Source organism: Aythya marila (assembly GCF_965140915.1).
Source record: "Aythya marila genome assembly, chromosome: 1".
NCBI lineage: Eukaryota > Metazoa > Chordata > Aves > Anseriformes > Anatidae > Aythya > Aythya marila.
In genome coordinates this window covers 35,020,063-35,041,283 of record NC_139042.1, presented here as the reverse complement: position 1 = coordinate 35,041,283, position 21,221 = coordinate 35,020,063, and positions in this window count along the sequence as shown.

The window sequence follows — 21,221 nt, the reverse complement described above, 5'->3', positions numbered from 1 at the left end:
GAAAATAGTTCACTCATAGTAGTGAAAAAATTATCAATTTATTGCACATTGCATTATTCCAGTTTGATTTCTACTGTTTGCAAAAATAAAAGGAAAATTGTAGGCATCTTTCATGGAAGTGTAAAGAAATACTGAATGTTAATTGTAACCTGTAGCTGTGAATGCAAAATGAAAAAAAAAAAAAAAAGAAAAAAAAAAAGTGACAAGCAGTTAAAGCAGTTTAAGTAACTTGAGCTAAATAGAATTTTATATAACTGAAAAGATCAAAAATTACTTAAACAAGCTGTGACTGACCATAGTTAGCTAATGGTCAACAGAAATATTTTCAGCACAAATCAAATAAAAGAAACCGACTGTAATGAGAACTGCATACAATAGAAATTGTAGATCCAGTCATAAGTCTAATATTTTTTCTTACTTTAATCATAACAAAAATAGTTTGATGTATAGAAAACTAAGTATGTTCTTACATACATCATGAAAATGTTAACTTACAAATTAAATGTAAATAGGAAGACTGTGGTCTTTTTGGTCATTGAAAATAGATAAAAACTGTAGTTTAGCTGTACATGTTAAAAGCAAATTTTAAAAATGGTAAGCTTGAAGCAACCATCCAGTTACAGATGCTGTTTAGATTCAAGGAATACTTATGCTGTCTTTAGGGTAAATGATCCAATGTTTTACATATAATGAATTATCTTCTGACAATAAGCATAGTGATATAATTTATTTATGTTTGAATTCAGTTTTAGGCCCCTAACTACAAGAAAGACATTGAGGTGCTGGAGCATGTCCAAAGAAGGGCAGCAAAGCTACTGAAAATCTAGAAAACAAGTCTTACAACAAGCAGATGAGGGAACTGGGGCCATTTAGCCTGAGAAAAAGAGGCAGTGGGAAGACCACGTTGCACTCTACTTTAAAGGAGGCTGTAGTGAGATGGGGATTGGACTCTTCTCCCAAACACCATGTGATAAGACAAGAGGAAATGGCCTCAAGTTGCAAGGGGAGGTTTAGGTTGGATATCAGGAGAAATCTCTTTACTGAAAGGATTGTGTGGCATTGGAAAAGGCTGCCCAGGGAAGTGGTTGGGTCACCCTTGAAGTATTCAAAAAATATGCAGATTGCAAACTTAGTAGCATGGTTTATTGATGGACTTTAGTACTAGGTTAAAGGTTGGACAAGAGGGACTTAGAGACCTTTTCTAACCCAAATGATTCCACAATTCTGTGATTTTACATACAACCTGTATATAGCCTTCAAAGCAATGGTTAGCTCTGCCCTCACAGTGTCTCAGTTGTCCAGATAAAGAAACTAACATCAATTTATTGAAATTTCCTTCAGATCTGTCTAACTAGCCTTCCTCTTCCCAAAAATGAGGCTGCAAGGGGAGATGGAGTGCACATTAACCCTGTCACAACCATGTGCACAGATAGGATACATCCATAATGTTCCAGAATCAATCACAGAGCCATAGAAAAGCTTGGGTTGGAAGGGACCTTAAAGATCATCTAACTCCAACCTTCCTGCCATAGATGGGGACAACACCCACTAGATCAGGTTGGCCAAAGCCCCATCTAACCTGGCCTTAAACACCACTAGGGATGAGTAATCCACAACTTCTCTAGGCAATCTCTTCCAGCGTCTCACTAACATTACAGTGAAGAATCTCCTCCTATTGTCTAGTCTAAATCTATCCTCTTTTAGCTTAAGACCATTCCACCTTGTCCTATCATTATCTACCCAAGTAAAGAGTCCTTTTCCATCCTTTTTATAAGACCCCTTTAAGTATTGGAAGACCACAATGAGGTCTCCTCAGAGCCTTCTCTTCTCCAGGCTCTCTCAGTCTTTCCTCATAGGAGAGGTGTTCCAGCCCCTTGATCATCTTTGTAGCCCCCTCCAGACTCACTCTAACAGGTCCACGTCTTTCTTATGCTGGGGGCCTCAGACCTGGATGAAGAACTCCAGGTGGGGCCTCACAAGGATGTAGTAGAGGGGGACAGTCACCACCATTGACCTGATGGTCACACCTCTTTTGATGCAGCCTAGGATGCAGCTGGCCTTCTGGGATGCAAGCGCTCACTGATGGTTCATGTCAAGCTTTTCATCCACCCCCAAATCCCTCTTCACAGGGCTGATAGGAAGAAATGAAACTATTAGACCTAAGAAGGGTCTTATGTGAGGGGAAAAACAAAGCAAAACAAACAAATGAACAAAAAACAACCACAATCTCATGGAGTGGTACAGCAAGACACAGTTAATGTTATTATTATTTTTTTTTGGATTGACCATGGTATTACATGAACAATGTTACCACGTAAGAAAAACTGGAAATACAGAAAAATCTAAACAAGTTAACATTGCAATACATGAGCAAGCTCCCAACAGAGTAATTAGGATTCCCATTAATTTTAGTATTCTGAGCTGAGTTCCATTCAGGTACAATTCTAAACATCATTTACATACACATGGACATTATGCAGAATGGGTCTTATCAGGGTTTCTGGAAGAGCTCATATGCCAGGTGCCCAATATGGCAATGACTCCCCCAGACTCGTTATCAGACACTGCAGTCTGCCTACAGATAACATATCCTCCAAATGTTATCTCTCTGGAAACCGAATCATTTCTTGTACCATGTGTAAAAGAACGTAGGAATGGTCTTGATTTACAACACAAAATACTGAAGCTAACATTTAATCAGATTATTGTTACATCCAGACAAATATCTTTATTTGCCTTTATCTGTAAGCAACGACAAAAAGAGGTTTCAAAGCTTAATAATTTCTTAGTTTTCTGTAGAAAGTAAAACCGCAAGACTCCACAAGATCAGGATGTTGTTATTCCCATGGTGCAATACTGTTTTTAATCCAGTGGGTTATCAATCGTTTATGCATATGTGTACTAAAATGAGGAAACAATATCAAGAATTCTTACATAATAGCAGTAAAAAATAATCTTTTCCACTGCCATCACAGCTGAAAAACCGTCACTAGATACACCACTGTTCTACATAGTGAACAGACTAAGCAGTCTCTGGACAATACAGTATAAACCTTTGAGGGTTCTCATGTTTCTTTGAAAAAAGAGATGACCTGACTGAATATTGAGCTTGAAAACCACAAAATCCCAAACTGATATAACCTATACAAACTGCTTCTCATCTTTACTGCAGTTTGGACACCTACTATGCAACAAGGATCCAGAAGATTAGAGAAATATTAATGTTAGAACATGTGTATTCCTACCTATCCTGATCTGTACAGAGAGTAAGAAATGTGAGTAATGCTGATAGAGAAAAAATAATCAATGTTTAAAAGTGTACCTGCTTGAGTTTTCACAGATAGTCCAAAATCTGAGAAAGCCATCATTCAGGAGAGGTGACCCCAAGAATTTGTTACCTCTAGTTTTCCATTCGCTGGCAAAATCGATGTTCAAGTAGAGTTCACCTAGCAACAGCATGCTATCCCCTTTGCTAACATCTTGACCACTGAACAATGACATTCTGGACTGGCACACAACATCATTCTTAATAATAATAAAAAGAAAAATCTACTTTCTTTGAGGAGTAGAAAGTATTTGGGATTTTGCCACAAATATTGCTTCATATTTTTGCTTCTTTGACCCCTATCAACATGACATGTCATTGGCAGGACTTTATGACACCATGTGAGTAGACTGTACAATGGTTCCAAAAACATTTTTCTATATCTATGTGAACCAAGGACTACCCATGTAATCTATCTGAATTTCACAATCTTCAGGAATCAGATGTTATTTATTTTTTTTTAACCCCAAAAAAAAATCTTTGTAAAGGTAAGATGACTTATCTAATTGCTGGTGTCATGCTCAGCTGTATATTCAGCCTCTCTGCAGTCAGTACTATGGGTGTGTATACCTGCAGAAAAGAAGTGTATCAATACTAAAAAAAAAAAAAAAAAAAAAAAGTATGCAAGAGGTTCAACTATTTCTGCACAAAATTTGCTTTGAAGAATATGTATGTACATGCTTGATTTCAGATGTAGGAAGAGATGTAATTTTTTGACAACTAGCCGAACTATATGTCAGAAGCATGCTTAGGAAAACATTACTACTTCATTCCTTTCCTTTCTGTGTACATAACTATCTCTGTAGGATGGTTTTAGAGGGGGAAAGAATAAATGTCTCCTTCCTTTCACCTTTTCCAGTTACTGGAGGGGGAAAAAAGTTCCATTTTAGGAATGTCCAAAAGATATATTCCTACCACTAATCTAGCTTAAAGTACTAAGTATACATTATGCATGTATAAATACCTAAGATGGAAGGGGAAAAGGAATAATAGGGAAGATGAAGAGAAATTTACTAGTTCTTTATTCATTTATACTACTACAAACACTAGTGATTTTCTCAGCCTTCATAAAAATAAGCACATTCTCTTAATCAAGTGTATATTTGCGGGTCAAATAAAATGCATTGACTGTCTGAAACCGTGTTTATTAAAATAATCTTTTTAGAAAATGACACATATTGCACATAAAAGGGTGAAAGTATGAACTCAAGCTATCCTTCTACTCTGTTAGAGAAGGGAGTTCTCTGTTAAGTACACTGAATACTTTTTATTAGCTAACTAAAGTGTATTCTGTTACAGACAAGTGTTTGTTTTATTATGTATTCCAAAACCTTAAAAAAATCCTAGCTCTATCCTTACTTTGTTTTCCTTTTAAAATGACATCTCATATGAGGATAAAAAATTTCCATAGACTTCAGCGAGCCTTTTGAGAATCTCGTATGCAAAGTCTCAAATGGAAAACCTTAGAGCAAAGATGTGGCTTTCAAGCACTTAAAGACCTGACTTTTCTGCTTTTGAAATGCAATAAATTTTCTATGGATCTTTAAGTTCTAGCTTATGATAATGTCTTTATTTAAAAAATTATTATTATTATTATTATTATTATTATTATTATTATTATTATTATTATTTAATTTATCCAATGTTTAAAATAGATTTTTGGTTAATTGACAGGCATAGGAGTATACATGCTTTAAGACCACATTCCGCACATTTTGTATACTTGAATTATAGGCCTGCAGCTTTGTGCCAAGCATGGATGTATTGTAAAAGACTAAACAACAAGAAGAAAACCACATGAAGAATAGTAATGAAGCATAAAACAATTCAGAATATTTAAAGACCTCTTTTTATCTATTTATTTATTTATTTACTTATTTATAGAGAGAGAGTTTTTGAATTGCCATGAATTTCTACATAATCACCTTCCTCTGGGCTGGATTTTTTTTTTCTCTCTTTTCCTTCAATTTCACTGTTAAAATAATTTTGTTTACAGTGGTATTCAAGATGCCCTTGTCTAATGCAAAATATTATGTTCCTTAATAGGTTTTTGTTATGGTTGTTGTTAAGGGAAAAAAAAATAAAAATATAGAATTAGACAACAAACTGGATAAATAATGTACCATGTAAGTGACTTAACACATACAATATGCTATTTAAATTTTGAAGTTATGGTCTACTGTAACAGAAAAATAATGTACAAAATACCTTTTTTTTATTATTCATTTATTTGACCATTGCTTTTCCAAACAGAAGAAAAATCTTTAACTAAATCTGTCATACTATTGCTTACCTGGGGTGGGGCGTCATATTGGTAATTGGTTAATTCATTTCTAAGGGATGTGACAACAGATTTTTCCTCCCTGTATTTGCAATTCTTTGAAAAGTTCAATGAGGTTCATTAGCTTATCTGAAGAAAATGGATCTGATACTCAGGCAGCTTATTTCCATGACTTTTCTAATTAAATCTTGTCCATTGGACAAAAAGCTGTCCTTTTTATTTGACAAACATTTGCTCTAATTTGGACTTCCTTGTTTTTTTTTGGTACTTTATTTTTCATCCTTTCTCTTCTCTCCAGCTCCCCAACAGCAGCAGCAGCAGATGTTAGTCACAGGATCACACTCTCTGACATTTACTCTGAATGTGCTTGCTTATTAAAATATTTCACTGTTAGACAAGTTTATCAGATGAAACATACAAAAAAGTTCCAGTATATTGGTTGAGTAAATTTCTGATAAAATATGTTTCCAGTACTTCAGTGCACAACTATTAATGTATGTATCTGAAGATATAAAATTAAATTAACCTTCCCTTGAAGGTTGTTTTTGAAAGCTAAGTAATCAAACATTAGCCAAGTGGGAAGTCCCAATCCACAGCAAAATACATTCTATATGTTAGAGGCTGGGGTTTTATATTTGTCTATTATTTTATCAGCATCCCCCCAAAAAATTGTCAGTTTCAAGAGCTCTGCCACAGAGTGAATTATCCTGTGGAGAGGGGGAATAAAGTTCAAGAAAAGTTTAATCAAAGCACTTTTTCACAATGCTCAGAAAATCTTGGGAAAATGTTTTCTGTGGACAGGCAGATCACTGATTAGAATCATAGAATCATAGAATATCCTGAGTTGGAAGGGACCCTTAAGGATCATCAAGTCCAACTCTTGACACCGCACAGGTCTACCCAAAAGTTCAGACCATGTGCCTAAGTGCACAGTCCAATCTCTTCTTAAATTCAGACAGGCTCGGTGCAGTGACCACTTCCCTGGGGAGCCTGTTCCAGTGTGCAACCACCCTCTCTGTGAAGAACCCCCTCCTAATGTCAAGCCTAAATTTTCCCTGCCTCAGCTTAACCCTGTTCCCGCGGGTCCTATCACTGGTATTAGTTCTTAGGTATGTATTTTTCCACTGTATGAAGTAATGTGATATGGGCTTAAGTGCTCACTGAGGAACAAAAAGTTTGGGCTTTCAGTTTTCACATGGGTTTATGGGAAGATATGCTCAGTCTGTGACAAACATCTCTGTATACAGTTTATGTTGCTATTCTTTAACACTCTCCAGAATCATTAGCTTGCCAGCCATGTAGTCTGTAAGTAATAGGTTGCAATAACAGCTAAAATTGACAAGTGCTTAGCTCAGAGCATGGGTTGAATGTAATTCATAGGATTCCTGAGTTAATTTCCAATACCTGTTTCATCAAGGCAGACTGATAGATGGCTGCCAGTATCTTCTTGCTTTATCTGTAAATCCCTGTGTCTTTTACTGCCACTGTTCTGGAGCTGCTGCTATTTTATTTTTATTTTTATTTTTTTATTATTATTATTTTATTTTATTTTATTTTATTTTATTTTATTTATTAATATTTTTATTTTTTATTCTTTTTTTTTTTTTCTCTCTCTTCTCCAGCCCCTTTGTTCTTCCCAATCTTCCCCTACCCCACTCCCTACTATTTCTCTTGAAGGAAGGAAGGAAGGAAGGAAGGAAGGAAGGAAGGAAGGAAGGAAGGAAGGAAGGAAGGAAGGAAGGAAGGAAGGAAGGAAGGAAGGAAAAGAAAAAGAAAGAGAGAAAGAGAAAGAAAAGGAGAAAGAGAGAGAGAGAGAGAGAGAGAAAGAAAGAAAGAAAGAAAGAAAGAAAGAAAGAAAGAAAGAAAGAAAGAAAGAAAGAAAGAAAGAAAGAAAGAAAGAAAGAAAGAAAGAAAGAAAGAAAGAAAGAAAGAAATCATTTTCTTATATTTTCTCCTCCCTATTTCCATAACTCTAAATGGAGCTTACTCTACAGGCACATCATTCATTTAGATTGGAGGCCCTTGCAGCTAAATGCAAGACCTTCAGATGTTATTGAAGTACATTTTTCCATGTGGCCCTGTTTAAAGTGATGTTTCTTTAGGGACTTCAGGGTGAAATATGAAGTTATCTGGGAGAGTAAATCTGAGATGTTGGACAGATGGTGAAACATCAGTGCATCCACAGAAATGCATTTCATTTTTATATAGGGGATGCTTTCAGTCAGTTTCAGCCTGAGAAAACAGTTGCTGTTATCACATTTCTGGCAGTTCATGTTGGTTTTGTTTGTTCATTTGCTTGCTTTCAGATCAATAGTTATTAAACCATAAGAAATTTAAAAGTAATGTGTTGGGGTTTTTTTTGGATGTACAGGGGGAATATATGTAATATATAAATATTACTTATATATAATACATAAGATATAATAATATATAATAATAATATACTGATATATAAGATATAAGATATATGTAATATATAGATATTATTATTCAAGATACAGAAATAAATATGACAAAAACAACAAAGATACTGAAATGAAAGAAATATTTCCAAATAAGGTTTCAAAAATATGTTTGGTAAAATATGCCTATTCACTGTGGACTATACAAACATATTTCTTACTTTAGTTATATTTCAGAAATATTAATTGATAAATTAATGTTTTACTGTTTAAACTGTGAAGAATAACACTTATTCCCATAGACCTCTGGGGTGTACTACCAATTTTGAAAATGTTTTAGGAGACAAAGAAAATTTATTCATTCTCAGTAATGAAGGAACAGCTCTTTGAACATTTAAGAATCTTTGTAAACGATGGCTGCATATTGTGTGCAAGGACACTATGTGAAGTTTTATTCTATTGAACCACAATCAATTCTTTGTGACCATCTAAGGTTTTGTGTTGTTTAGCGAAAGAAATATCTAGCTTCATTTGTTAAACATTCCTTCATTTTAATTCAGTGTTGAGCTAGCATTTAATCAAACTGTGGGCAGCTTTCTGTTTGCTGATTATTTTTGCAGCTAGAAAAGTATGTGGATGAATCTTCTAAACATTTTTTGAAAAAAGTTGACAGTCAAGAGTACACAATTTTTGCTTCTCATTATGTTTTGGGCTAGATGATGTAAACCTGTCTTGTCAATATTTTGATGTTTTTGTATTGTTGTTATGTTGGTTCTATTTATTTGTTTGTTTGTTTTTTACTGAAAAGGATGAAGGTATGTCATCAAGTTTCCCTGCTGTGTTCCCCCAACTATGGCATATAATACCTTCAATGTGTTATTGCACGTTTGAGTGATCCACCAGATTGCTCTGCTCTCCTGGAGAAATCAATGCTTACATGACTCTTTTGATAGTAATGTCAATATAGAAAGACTTGTAAGAAGATTTAAATGAAATAAAAAATAAAACAAATCAGTGAAAACAATAATGCAAAGGGGAAAAAGAGCCAGAGGGCTGGCTTCTGGGTGTAACCAACATTACTGGTCCTGTAGCTGACAGCAGTAGTGAGGTAAATGTCATTAAGAATATATATACCAACAATAAAAACAATATCAACATTGGAGATTTCTTAAAATGCATCTGTGTGTGTAAATATATAAAAATATATATAATGTTTCCATTAGTCTGTCTGATTTTTAACTAAATCCTTCCTTGTAGACCTTTTAGGGTTTTTGCTGTTGTTTGTTAGATTTTACGTTTTCCAGTGTTTCTAAGAAATAGCAGCACCTTATGATTAGCCTGTCACTAGCTCTTAACCTGTATTTTTTCTGTAATAAAAGGTTTTTTATTGTTGTTGTTCATTTTTTGGGGGAGCAATATGACCTGCTTCAGGACATGATACATCATAGAAATGGAGTAAACTTAGCTTGCTAACCTGTTTCAAACATTTTATTCTGAGCTTAAAGAATGTTGATTACATTTTATGATAGCTAACCCAAGGTCAAGGAATTTAGTTTCTTTCCATCAAGTAAACAGTGATGAGAAAAACATAGCCTGAAAGCTTTCTCACTGCTTATATGAGTTGAATCTTCTGATATATTTTGCACTTACTTCCAACTTGTGTGTTCATATGAAATAAGTAAATAATATTGTTGCTTCAATTGTTTAAGAAAAAAGATGGAAACATACCTGGACAACTTCATATACTAGGTGCACATGGAGGATGTTAGCTAAAAGATAGTTCCTTGAGTAAGTTTCTATCCATCATCAATTTGACAAACAGAAATATTTGTTTGTAAATCTAAATAACTGCATATGATTATTTCATGAAAAACATTGAACCAATGAACCCAAATTAATTTTGTCTGCAGATGCTTAATGAATTTGCCCCAGGCTGTTCTGTAACTTGCTCCAAATATAGAATTTTCATTCAAATTCCTTGCATGATATATGGTGAAATTCAGACATAGACAGCTTAGTCAAAAATTAGTTTTGTGTTAATTTAGTTCTTGGAATGCTTGCAGACAAGCACAAGGCACCAGTGACAATTCCAAGCACTACACAGATACAATAAAGTTTGGGGCAACAAAAAAGTCAGTGCACATTGATTCTGACTTGCAACCTGACATACAAACCTATGAACAGCAGGTGGTGGGTAGCTATTTCATGCCCTAGGAGGCAGGAAAAATGATGGAACTTAAGATTTGAAGGACGGCTGTTCATATAGTTTCATTTCACTGGATGTAACCTGACATCAGATGGTGGAAAATGTAGAATGTCAGGAAACCACAGTTTTATAAAATGTTTTATATAGGCTATTTATAAGGTCACCTTAAGTCTCCCTACATATCTTCTAAGATTTCCTGCTTTTTATCATTTCTGATTTTTTTCCAGCAATACATTCATTCCAAGTAGTGCTTATGTCATAGATAATTGTTTTTAATAAAACTATCTGGATAAACTTGAAGCTATCATTTTATTAGCTTATGTGATTTTTAATTGGGAATCAATCTTTGTCAAGATAAGCAGGTTTATCTAACTTAACATGGTAACCAAATCAGTTGAGAAGAGATAAAACTAATTTGATTTTATTGTAAACTAAGGTGTATATATTACTTGCATTAGCATTAGTTCTGCTTTTGTTAAATTGCTTCCCAGGCTTCTTCAAATAATTTGTAGAAAGACTACTTCACTTATAGTTTTTCACAGTGTTATTATACCAATCAGATTGCACCATGTACACTGCCCATTATATTATATGTCAATAAGGAGCAATATTTGGTAAAGAAATATATATCATCTAAAAAAAAAAAAATGTTCCCTTATGAAGTAAATCAATTACACTTTTGTTAAAGATTGGTGATAAGTTGTGTTTATAAATTGATATCATTCATTTAGTGAAAAAAAAAAAAAAAAAAAAAAGGAGGGGGGAATAATATTTCTAATTTCTTTGAAAACTTCTGAGTGAATTGCTTAGAAGCAATACTGGATTATGTTTAAGTGTGTTGCAAGTTTAGGACTGGATGGCTGGTTTAGGACATGGGTTAATAGAGGTTACCATGTAATGGCTATGACTGCTGAGCTAGAAACAGGGTAAAGACCAAAAACAAGTTAAATTTAGTATTTGTGCAAGTAATAAATAGGCTATGTGGCTATTTTTGGAATGGGTTTATGACTGAAGACTTGGGTTTTGGGAGGATCTGATAGGTAACAGCTGGAAATGAATTTACTGTGGACTGTAAGAACATGGTAATAAATAGCAGAAGCAGCTGGATGGGATTAGATCTAAATCTGACAAGGATTGACAAGATTACAATAAAAGTTTGAATTCCAGCCTTTGGGAATAAACATGTGAGTGTTAGGTTTAAGTATGGGACAGATACAGTGTCTGGGCTGTTGAGTTTATCATCTGTGTATTAGGTAGCACAGGTCATGTGTTAAGGATCGGTGCGTCATATGGATCTGGAGGAGCTACAAATTTCAATTTATTTTTCCTTGCATCAGAAGTAGCAGGACTTCATTTACAGATTGGCTAGCAGGGTCTACCCATTAAAGTTCATTTATGAATATTGCTAGTTTGTCTGACAAGAGGCTGATATACTAGAGTTAGTCATAGCCTATATGGATAAATGGAAAATAACCAAGCTCTATTTGGTTTACATGACAAGGTTTTTGTGATGGGGGGCTGCAATTCTGGCTCTTGTGAGAAGAGCGCAGAAGCCATATCATGTTAGAAAAGAGCCAGTTCCATCTGGTTCCAAAAAGGGCCTGCCACTGGCCAAAGAGGAGCCTATTAGCTACTCCGGTTGTTCCTCTTTATTTGAGAAAGGGAAAAACTGCTGTAAAGAAGCATCTGGGAGAGGGGATTGATAAAATATGTAAGAAACAAACCTGCAGACACCTAGGTTTTGCTTCAGGGGAAGAGGTATTTTAAGGTGTCAGTGTAGAAGTTCCCCTGTATTCTGTGGAGAGGATGGTGGTGGAGCAGGTTGTGCCACTGTCATGGAGATCCTATTCAGGAGCAGACGTCAGGCTGGAACTGAAGACCATGGTGGAACAGGAGGCCTGTCAGGAGCTGCCATCCATGGGAGACCCATGCTTGAACAGTCTGTTCCTGAAGAATGGACCCCATGGTACAAACCTATATTGGAGATGTTCTTAAAGAACTACTGCCTATGGGAAGCCCACATACTACCAATTTGGGAAGGATTACATCCCATGAGAGGTACCTCACAATGGAAGAGAGGAAGAGTGAGGATGAAAGAGTAGCAGAGATGAAGTTCTATGGTCTGACCACAATGCCCTGTTCATCTGTGATGCCTGGGGGAAAGAGGTAGAAGAGGATAGGTGGGAAGGTGTTTTTAGTTTGCTTTTAGTTCTTACTATTCTAGTCTGTTATCAATAGGCAATAAATTGTATTTATCTTCCTTACACTGAATCTGTATGGCCCATGATGGTAACTGGTGAGTGATCTTCCCGATCTTATCTCAGTCCATGTATTATTATTATTTCTTTCCTGTTAAAATTTGTCTCGTCTTTTTAAGGAGGGGAAGTGAGAGAGCAGCATGGTGGTACTGAGCTACCTACCATCATTAAACCACCACACAAGCTTATTAGCCAGTTTTTATATGAGGTCTCTGACTGTCTATACCAGTGGTGACTCTCATGATCTTTCACTGGTGGGGAACTCAATGGGAATTTTTGTGGTTATGCATGTATGTATGTACAAGCAAGTGCATAATGCAAAGGAGATTTAAGAAAGAAATATCTTATAAAACAGAAACAGTACATGTTATTTTTCAGGATAACACTAACAAGAAGAGAATTATTAGTTATATGCTGGAAAATAGAAAAAAAAAAATAATTGTTCATTTCCTTGTAAACAATTTTGTAACTCTCTCCAACATACCACTTTTCACACTTGGCCTGAGTTGCCATATGCCCATTTCCAGGGCCCTGAAGATAGCCAGAAAAATCCTCACACAGGGCTTCTGCGTGGATGTATTTCCAAAGCAAATTATGAAATCCACTAGCTCATAAACATGGATTTAAGTCAGTTAATGCCAATTGGCCTTAGAGCCAAATAATAATACTTTCCTTCCCTCTAGATCTTTCACCATGTTCCTTTTCTCTATTTTATTTCTAATATTTACTCAGCCCATACAGACTATTAATGCATGTGAATGTCTACTAGCAGGTTACTTAACCCTGTAATGGGTGAATCTATTTAATCTATTTGCATTCAGTAAACATTACTTAATCTCAGAGAACTTCCAACCCTGAAAAAGAGTGAATCTGTGTAAAAGTTGAAAGTATCAAATCTCAACTCATAAAATATTCCAGAAGCAACAAACTATGACCCAAGAGAAGGAAAGTACAATTTTCTAGAATCAAATAGTGCTGGTAGATATTCTGTAGTCCTCATACTACCTCTCTGCCTACACTAAATTTTTATCTTTAACATGCTGTTAATCAAAAGATCAACAAATTGTAAAGTAATAGACTAGCCAGATACAAAACAATAATGTGGAAAATCTATCTAAACTTCATTTGGGTGTTTTGGCAGGGGGGTTGGACCCAAGGATCTCTTGAGGTCCCTTCCAACCCCTACAATTCTGTGATTCTGTGATTCCCTTCCTTGATTTAGTACATGCTAAATATAACCTAAGGTACTATCTTGTCAATGCCATGCTGGACCATGCTGGAGAGGAGCACCTCTCCCTCTTCCCTTCCTTCTCCCTGGTAGGTTTAGATCTGAAGCATCCAGGGTCCAAATGGTCTGGAGTGATGGCAGTGGTCAGATTTTGGAAAGGTTTACATTTGCTGTATCTCTGTCAAGGGTCATTTGGTTAAATTTGAATTTTGGGCTGACAGAGGTCACAGTGGTTTGGGTTGGGAACCATGTCAGCATGCCTAATGACTATTAACTAGCAACAACAATCAACAAATACTGCATATACCACCCACCAGTTACTTTTCCTTCCTTGCCTATTTTCCTTTACACCCATGCAACCTCACAAAATTTTTTATTGTAGAGGTCCCATCCTTTTCTCTTATATCTTTCTGCGCAACATCAAAGGCAGTGTATCCTCAAAAGAGAAAAATAGCCTTTAAGACCATTTTCTGCTCAGCTGTCTGAAGACAGGGCTTAAAAAAAAGAATTCTTCTAACTGAAATATCTGCTTCTAAAAAGTTTCTAAACATTTTTGATGAATAGCTCAATGTTGATGGAAATGAATTCACATGCTAATAAGAGTAGCAGTGTTTGGAAAACCAAAAATTTTGTATCTTCCAGTAAACTGATGTAAAGATTCAATGTTTATGTTATATATATATATATTTCAATAAATGTACAGTATCAGAGGAACAATTAATATGTAAAAAAAACAAACATTTTGATTGACACATACATTATAACAGAAAGCACCAGAGGCTGGTCCATACAGACTGTTTCCTCAGATTCACCACTGTAGCTTTTCTGAACTCACTTATTGGTCAGTGGCAAAAGATTTTTTTTTCCTATAATATCTGCTACAACAGCTGTAATTCTCTGATTTTAAGAATTATTGTCATAAATGCAGTTTTAATTCTACACAGTGGTTATAATGCAGATTTTTTTATTATTATTATTATTTTTTTTTTTTTCTGGCTCAACTTCTTCAAGCAATTATTAAGGAGAACTATGCCAATTTTCCATGCAATGGAATTTTTACTGTTCATAGTGGAAAGGGGTTGCTATTACCTACAAATTAATACTGACATGCAATCTTTGTTGTTTCTTATCCATACCAAAAATACTGTCCTTTTTAATCTTAGTGTTTTTTGTTGTTGTTGTTTTGTTTTGTTTTTAATCTTTCATCTTCTTTGCCACTCTTGTGAGATTCTCAGTTCTTCCTACTGCTCTAAGTTTAAATTTTACATAAACGCTTGCATAGTGCATGGTATCTGCAGTTTTTAGTAGTCTTTTCTATGGAAATACAAACGTCATGTAAAAGGAACCTTTGATTAAATACAGTTGTAGGTGCTCCATAGCAGTGGAGGAGTTCAGTAAGTTTAAGTTTTGTGAAGCAAGTTTGACTGGAAAAGCTGTGATCAGAGGTCCTCTACAGAGCTCTAAGGTTTTACATGCAATAAAGTTGAGTGAATACATTGAAACTAAGTCCATATTTTTGATGTTGTGGTTTTTCAGCTCACTTTGTTTTGGATGAGAATTTTGAACATTCCTCTAGAATCAGAGAAGAGATTTACACAGTTAACACTTTTAACAACTCTAAAAAAAAAAAAAAAAAAAAAAAAAAAAACAACAGATAAAATGTATGTGCTTATTTAGTTCAAAGCAGCTGTAAATAAATATTGGTAGGATTTATTTTGCTAAATAAGAGTCATTTGAAAATTTAATAGCCAGCTAAAGCCAAGTAGATGCCCTCTGAAATAGATAAAGAGAGAAAGACACCACCAGAAGGTGATTCATCCAAACAGTCTTAGCTAACTTAAGTTAAAATGAATTTTCTGTTGGAGGTGTCTCTCTCTCTCCATTTACTTCAGAGGAAGCATAGATGACTAATTTAATCTACAAAAGCTACTTCTCTACAAGCTTGACTGAAGTTCAATAAAATGAACCTTTCCCTCAGTTCTATCACAGGAATTGCACAGCCAAGTAATTAAATATGTAACAGTTCTGCAATATATATTTTTTAGCTATAGATTGGTTCTAACCAAGCTCCTAAACCTAAATGCCTTAGGTGTTTGAAAAACTTAAGCAAAGATTTAGAGCTTTGTAGTATAGGCAAGTGTCTTCTCTAAGCAAACAGTGAAGACTGTTCATTCCATACTGGGGGTTCTCTCTCATGATTCTAATTCTCATTTTCATTAATTTCGCTGTACAATCATGTCAGCTTTCCCAGGAAAAATTAATTCATCAGCCACCTCTTTATATGACCAGTCTTTTTGATCCAAGCAAATGATTTCCTTTGATTTTTGATACTGCATCTCAGAAGGATACATTTCTTAGAAATTCCCCTATTTGTCTGAAAATTAACGTGCCTTTTTTTCTAATATTTACTTTTGTCAAAGTAAAAATATCCTTCTTTCTGTCCTGTATGCTATATTCCTTATGAGGCTTCTAAGTAGTGACTTTCTTCCTTTGTTGTTGCTTTAAGTTTAACAAAACTCTTTTATTGTAGCTGCAACAGAAATGCTTACAAGTAACCTCTCTTCACAATCATATTTGTTATGCTTTCCTGAGCATTCTGAAAATGTGAATGTTTGCCTCCCATTTTTAATTGCAATCTGATGCATTGTTTTCCTGTAAACTTTTATACATGGAGTATCTATACAGAGTACTTACATATAGTTGATATAGAATATCAAAACTCTGTTCTGGAAGTCTTTGTTACAGGCATTAAACTCCACAGATTAAAGATAGCACTCAAAAAGAAAAACAAGCAACAATAACAAAAGTCATTAACAACAAAAAACATTTTCGAAGCCTACCCCCTACCCACCCTCTTTCTCTCCGCCCCCCCCCCCCCCTCCTTTTCAGCTAAATAGAGGCACAGGCATCTGTTCTGTTCTGTTATCCACTTGACTGGACTGCCTTCCTTGTGTGTTGTTACAGAGGAGGGAGGTCCAATAGGGCAAAAAAATCTGTTGTAAGTTGTGATTTTGTCTAACTAGAAGAGCTTTACTCTTGAGCACTATGAGGACTAGGTATGTATGGTATAGTTTTGAACTAGGTTCAGTCCTTTGAATGTACAGGACTCAAATATCAATAGCTAAAAGTTGGTTTCATGCTCAGGTTTGTGCTCATTTCATTGCAGGCAAACTCTTTGCCTTGCTTTATTTGAATCCTAAAATTATAGGTTTCTTCGCCCAGTGAATGTATTTATTTCCTAATCGTCTGTAGTATACTGAGGTATTACAAAGTTATCAGAAAGTGTAAGATCCCACTAATGTTTTTTACTACATTAAACAAGATACAAAGAGAAGCCATGTCCTAAAGACTTTTACGGCCCATGACAACTTAAGACAAAAGATGAGATTCAATCAGGAAGGAGACATGTTGGCTTGTAATATCAAGAGCTTCAGAATTTATAGGGTCTTCATTTGTTTTCTTAGTTTGTTTCAACAAAACAGTGAACACTATTAAAAAGAAATTAAGAGTGACAGGCTGTGGTTTTTAAGGCCCTGTCCTTAAACTAAGGGAGATATTCAGTGGCAGAGTTCATCTTAAGTTGAATTTTAGATGTATCAAGTTTGACAGTGACATCTGAGCTGGTCATACAATAGTCACTGAGATAAAAATTTATGGTACGATTCTTCTGATCTGTTTTGATATATAAATTAATGTGATAGAAAGTTCTTCCTTATTTTCTTTGACTATTACAAGAGCCCTTGTGAATTCAGATGTTTATACATAGGCATCTATAGATAAGCATGTGAAATTGTATGAGATAAATGCTCTTTCAAACATCTGCATAAGATGCAGATAGTTCTAGTTTTCAAGATTTTTCAAAATCTGTTATTTATTATTTTTTTTAGAAGTAAAAAACTATTATAAAGCAATTGTCTCTTTCACTTTCTTATTTTCTTTTAAAAATATTTAGATATGATCTTTCCCATCACTTCCATACACTCACATGTAGCTCAGCAGTTTTAATTTACATCTGTAAATGACATAGGCTAAAAATAGAGATGATTTGGCTGTTTGAAGTTTACCACCTTTGGCTGTATTATATCCACTCAGATGCAGTTACTGTCCATATGGACACTGTACCCAGTGTGAAGTAAAACAAGCAAAATGGAAGTGGGTGGATCAAACATCTTTAATTCTTTCATGCCCATCATGTATTGTTTCAGGGCCCAATATTCTGAGAATCCACACTAATTTTGTTTGCCTTCTTCACTGTTCTTAGTGTGTCCTGTTCTGAAATCTGTCTTAATGATTCTTTCAATATAGTCAAGATGTAAAAATAAGATGAATGTCAACTGCAAATACCTGAAAAGTAAAAAAACTAATCAGATCAAACGAAAAAAGGGAACCCAACATGTTGCTTTTCTGTGTGTACCTGTCTTTGGCATTCTATCTTGCTGTATTTTATTAATCCATTTTATTTGTGTTTTGAAAATGTCTTTTCTATTGAATAAGAGAACACAACTTCCTGTGGTGTTTATAACTTCTTTTTCTAATAACATTTTCATTAGTTTTGATAGATCTAAAATAATCAGACTCTGCTTATTCACTTTGTTATGGTTGCTTCTGCATTTGTTTTTCTTCTATTTATTATTCAGTTTGAAAGAAATGTGAATGTATATAAAATAATAAAGAGATGTTCTAGTTCTTTCAGGAAATGTTGTTCCCACCATTGTTGTTTGGTAGAAATAAAGGTTTCTTTTGGTAAGAACAGAAGGTTAAGATTGCTGTACAGGTTGTGTAATGCCAAAGAATTTTATAATTCCCTATGAAAGTGTTAAGGTACATAACCAGCCACTCCCATTTTTAGTAGGCAGATATTCATATAATTTATATTTTATAAGGATAAAACTATGTATTTGATTTAATTAGAAAATACAGAATTCACTTAAATTTATTTTGTCATTTTATAATACAGCTAGTAGACATTATTCAGAAAATTCTGCATGGTTCTGAGTGATTCCAAAATTTAGCTTGTGCATGTAGGTTTCATATTTCTTGAAATGTAAGCAAATTTTCTAGTATACTATAATTTTTAATTACTGAAATGTCTAGAAATGTCAGCTATGATCAGCATTCATAAACAAAGCTGATAATCAGCTTTCAGATGTTCCATCTTGCTCAAAGATTTATAGTTATATGTTACATACCAAGGGTCATTTCTCTGAATTCAAATGCACTACTCCAGCATATTGCATGTTTTATTATGCATCTGTATGAGTTCTGGAGTTACAAATCCTTGGTCATATTATAAAGCAGACTACAGTCTCTTACAGTTGTGTGTTTCTAGGAAACAATTCAATTTCTTCAACTGAAAATAAGATTTTGTCATTAATTTGATGGAGCATGAATAGTCCATTAAACTTGAATAAGATTTGCTTTGCTTTGCCTAGAAAACTCAAAACCATTCTGAAGTCATTTATCCAATATCTGTTTAATGTCAATGTGTAAATGTCCCTGAGAGCAGGAATCAGATTGCAGGTTTTCCATCACCTAGCTGAGCAACCTAAATATTGGGCTAGAAAGTTATTCTCATTCTAAAAAATTATGTTTGGCTATCACAGAATCACAGAATTGTCTAGGCTGGAAGAGACCTCAAGATCATCGAGTCCAACCTCTGACCTAACACTAACAAGTCCTCCACTAAACCATATCACTAAGTTCAACATCTAAACGTCTTTTAAAGACCTCCAGGGATGGTGACTCCACCACTTCCCTGGGCAGCCTATTCCAATGCCTCACAACCCTTTCAGTAAAGAAGTTCTTCCTAATATCCAACCTAAAACACCCCTGGCGCAACTTTAGCCCGTTCCCCCTCGTTCTGTCACAAGGCACGTGGGAGAATAGACCAACCCCCACCTCACTAAAGCTATGAAAGTAAAAGATGATAAATAGCTTGGTTGAGGTTGAAACTGCTCCTTTTGTTTTATTTCAACACTGTTTTCCATTAGGTGGCTCATAGGGAAGCTGCTATGGCCCAGATGAGCAGACAATGAAGTGGATTGAAACCTCCTCAATGGCTGAGGCCAGAGGGAGGTGATCAGTGGCACAAAACCTAATTGGAGGCCAGTAACTACCAGTATGCTCCAAGGGCCATTACTGGCTCCAGTCCCCTTTAACATCTTCATTAATGATCTAGGGGCAGTGTGTACCCTCAGCAAGTTTCAGATGACACAAAACTGGGAGGAGTGGCTGAAACATGAGAGGGTCATGCTGTCATCTAAACAGACAAGGACAGGCTGGAGAAATGAGTTGACAGGAAACTCATGAAACTCAACAAAAAGTGAAAAGTCCTACACCTGGGGAGGAACAACACCTGGCACCAGAACATGCTGGGGGCTGCCCAAATGGAAAGCAGCTCTGCAGAAAAGGACAAAGTTCTGATGAATACCAAGTTGAATGTGAATCAGTAACGTGCCCTTGCTGCTGACAAGGCTGATGGTATTCTTGGCTGCATTAGGCAAAGTATCACCAGCAGTTAAGGGGAGGTGATCTTTCTCTTCTACTCAGCATGGTTAAGGCTGCACCTGCAGTACTGGGTCCAGTTCTGGTATTCCCAGTACAAGAGAATTGTAGACATATTGAAATCCAGTGAAGGGCCACTAAATTGATTAAGGGACCACAGCATCTCACCTGTGAATAAAAGTTGACAGAACTGACAGAATTGTGAGAACTGTAAAAAAAAAAAAAAAAAAAAAAAAAAAATCTAACAAACAAACAAACAAACAAAAAAAAACACCAGAAGGATCTCATCAGTGGATATAAATACCTGAAGGCAGGGTGCAAAGGGGATGGAGCCAGGCTCTCTTCCACAGTGCCCAGTGTCAGGACAAGAGACAATAGGCACAAAATGAAACAAAGGATTCACAGCATTGAATATTAGCCCAATAACAGCCCAATAACAACAGAAGCAACAAAAGATATCTAGGCTGTTAAGCCTCAACTACTCATAATGCATGTGTCTGAGCTACTTGTGAGGACTGAGACATGAAATGATCCTCAGGAAGGTGAATTACCTATTGTAAGGGGAGAAATCAGATGGCTGGTGAGGAATCAAGGACATAGCTGGGTGCACACTATCTAGTTCCAGTTCACAAAGCAAACACCCTGCCACTGTTGATGATCATCAGATCACAAAGATCTTAGTTTCTAATTATTACAGTGTTGCATCTGACATGTAACCACATGGGCATAGAGGAACTGCATTTAGATCCCTGCGAAAAGTGTCCAACCATATGACTAATTGCACAGTCCAAGCACTTCTTAAGCTCCAACTGGCTTGGTGCTATGACTACATCCCTGGGGAGCCTGTTCCAGTGCGCGAAAACCCTCTGGGTGAAGAACCTTTTCCTGATATCCAACCTGAACCTCCCCTGTCACAGCTTGACATCATTCTCTTGGGTCCCATTGCTGGTCACCAGAGAGAATAGATTGGCACCTGCCCCTTTGCTCCTCCTCGTGAGAAAGCTGTAGACCACAATG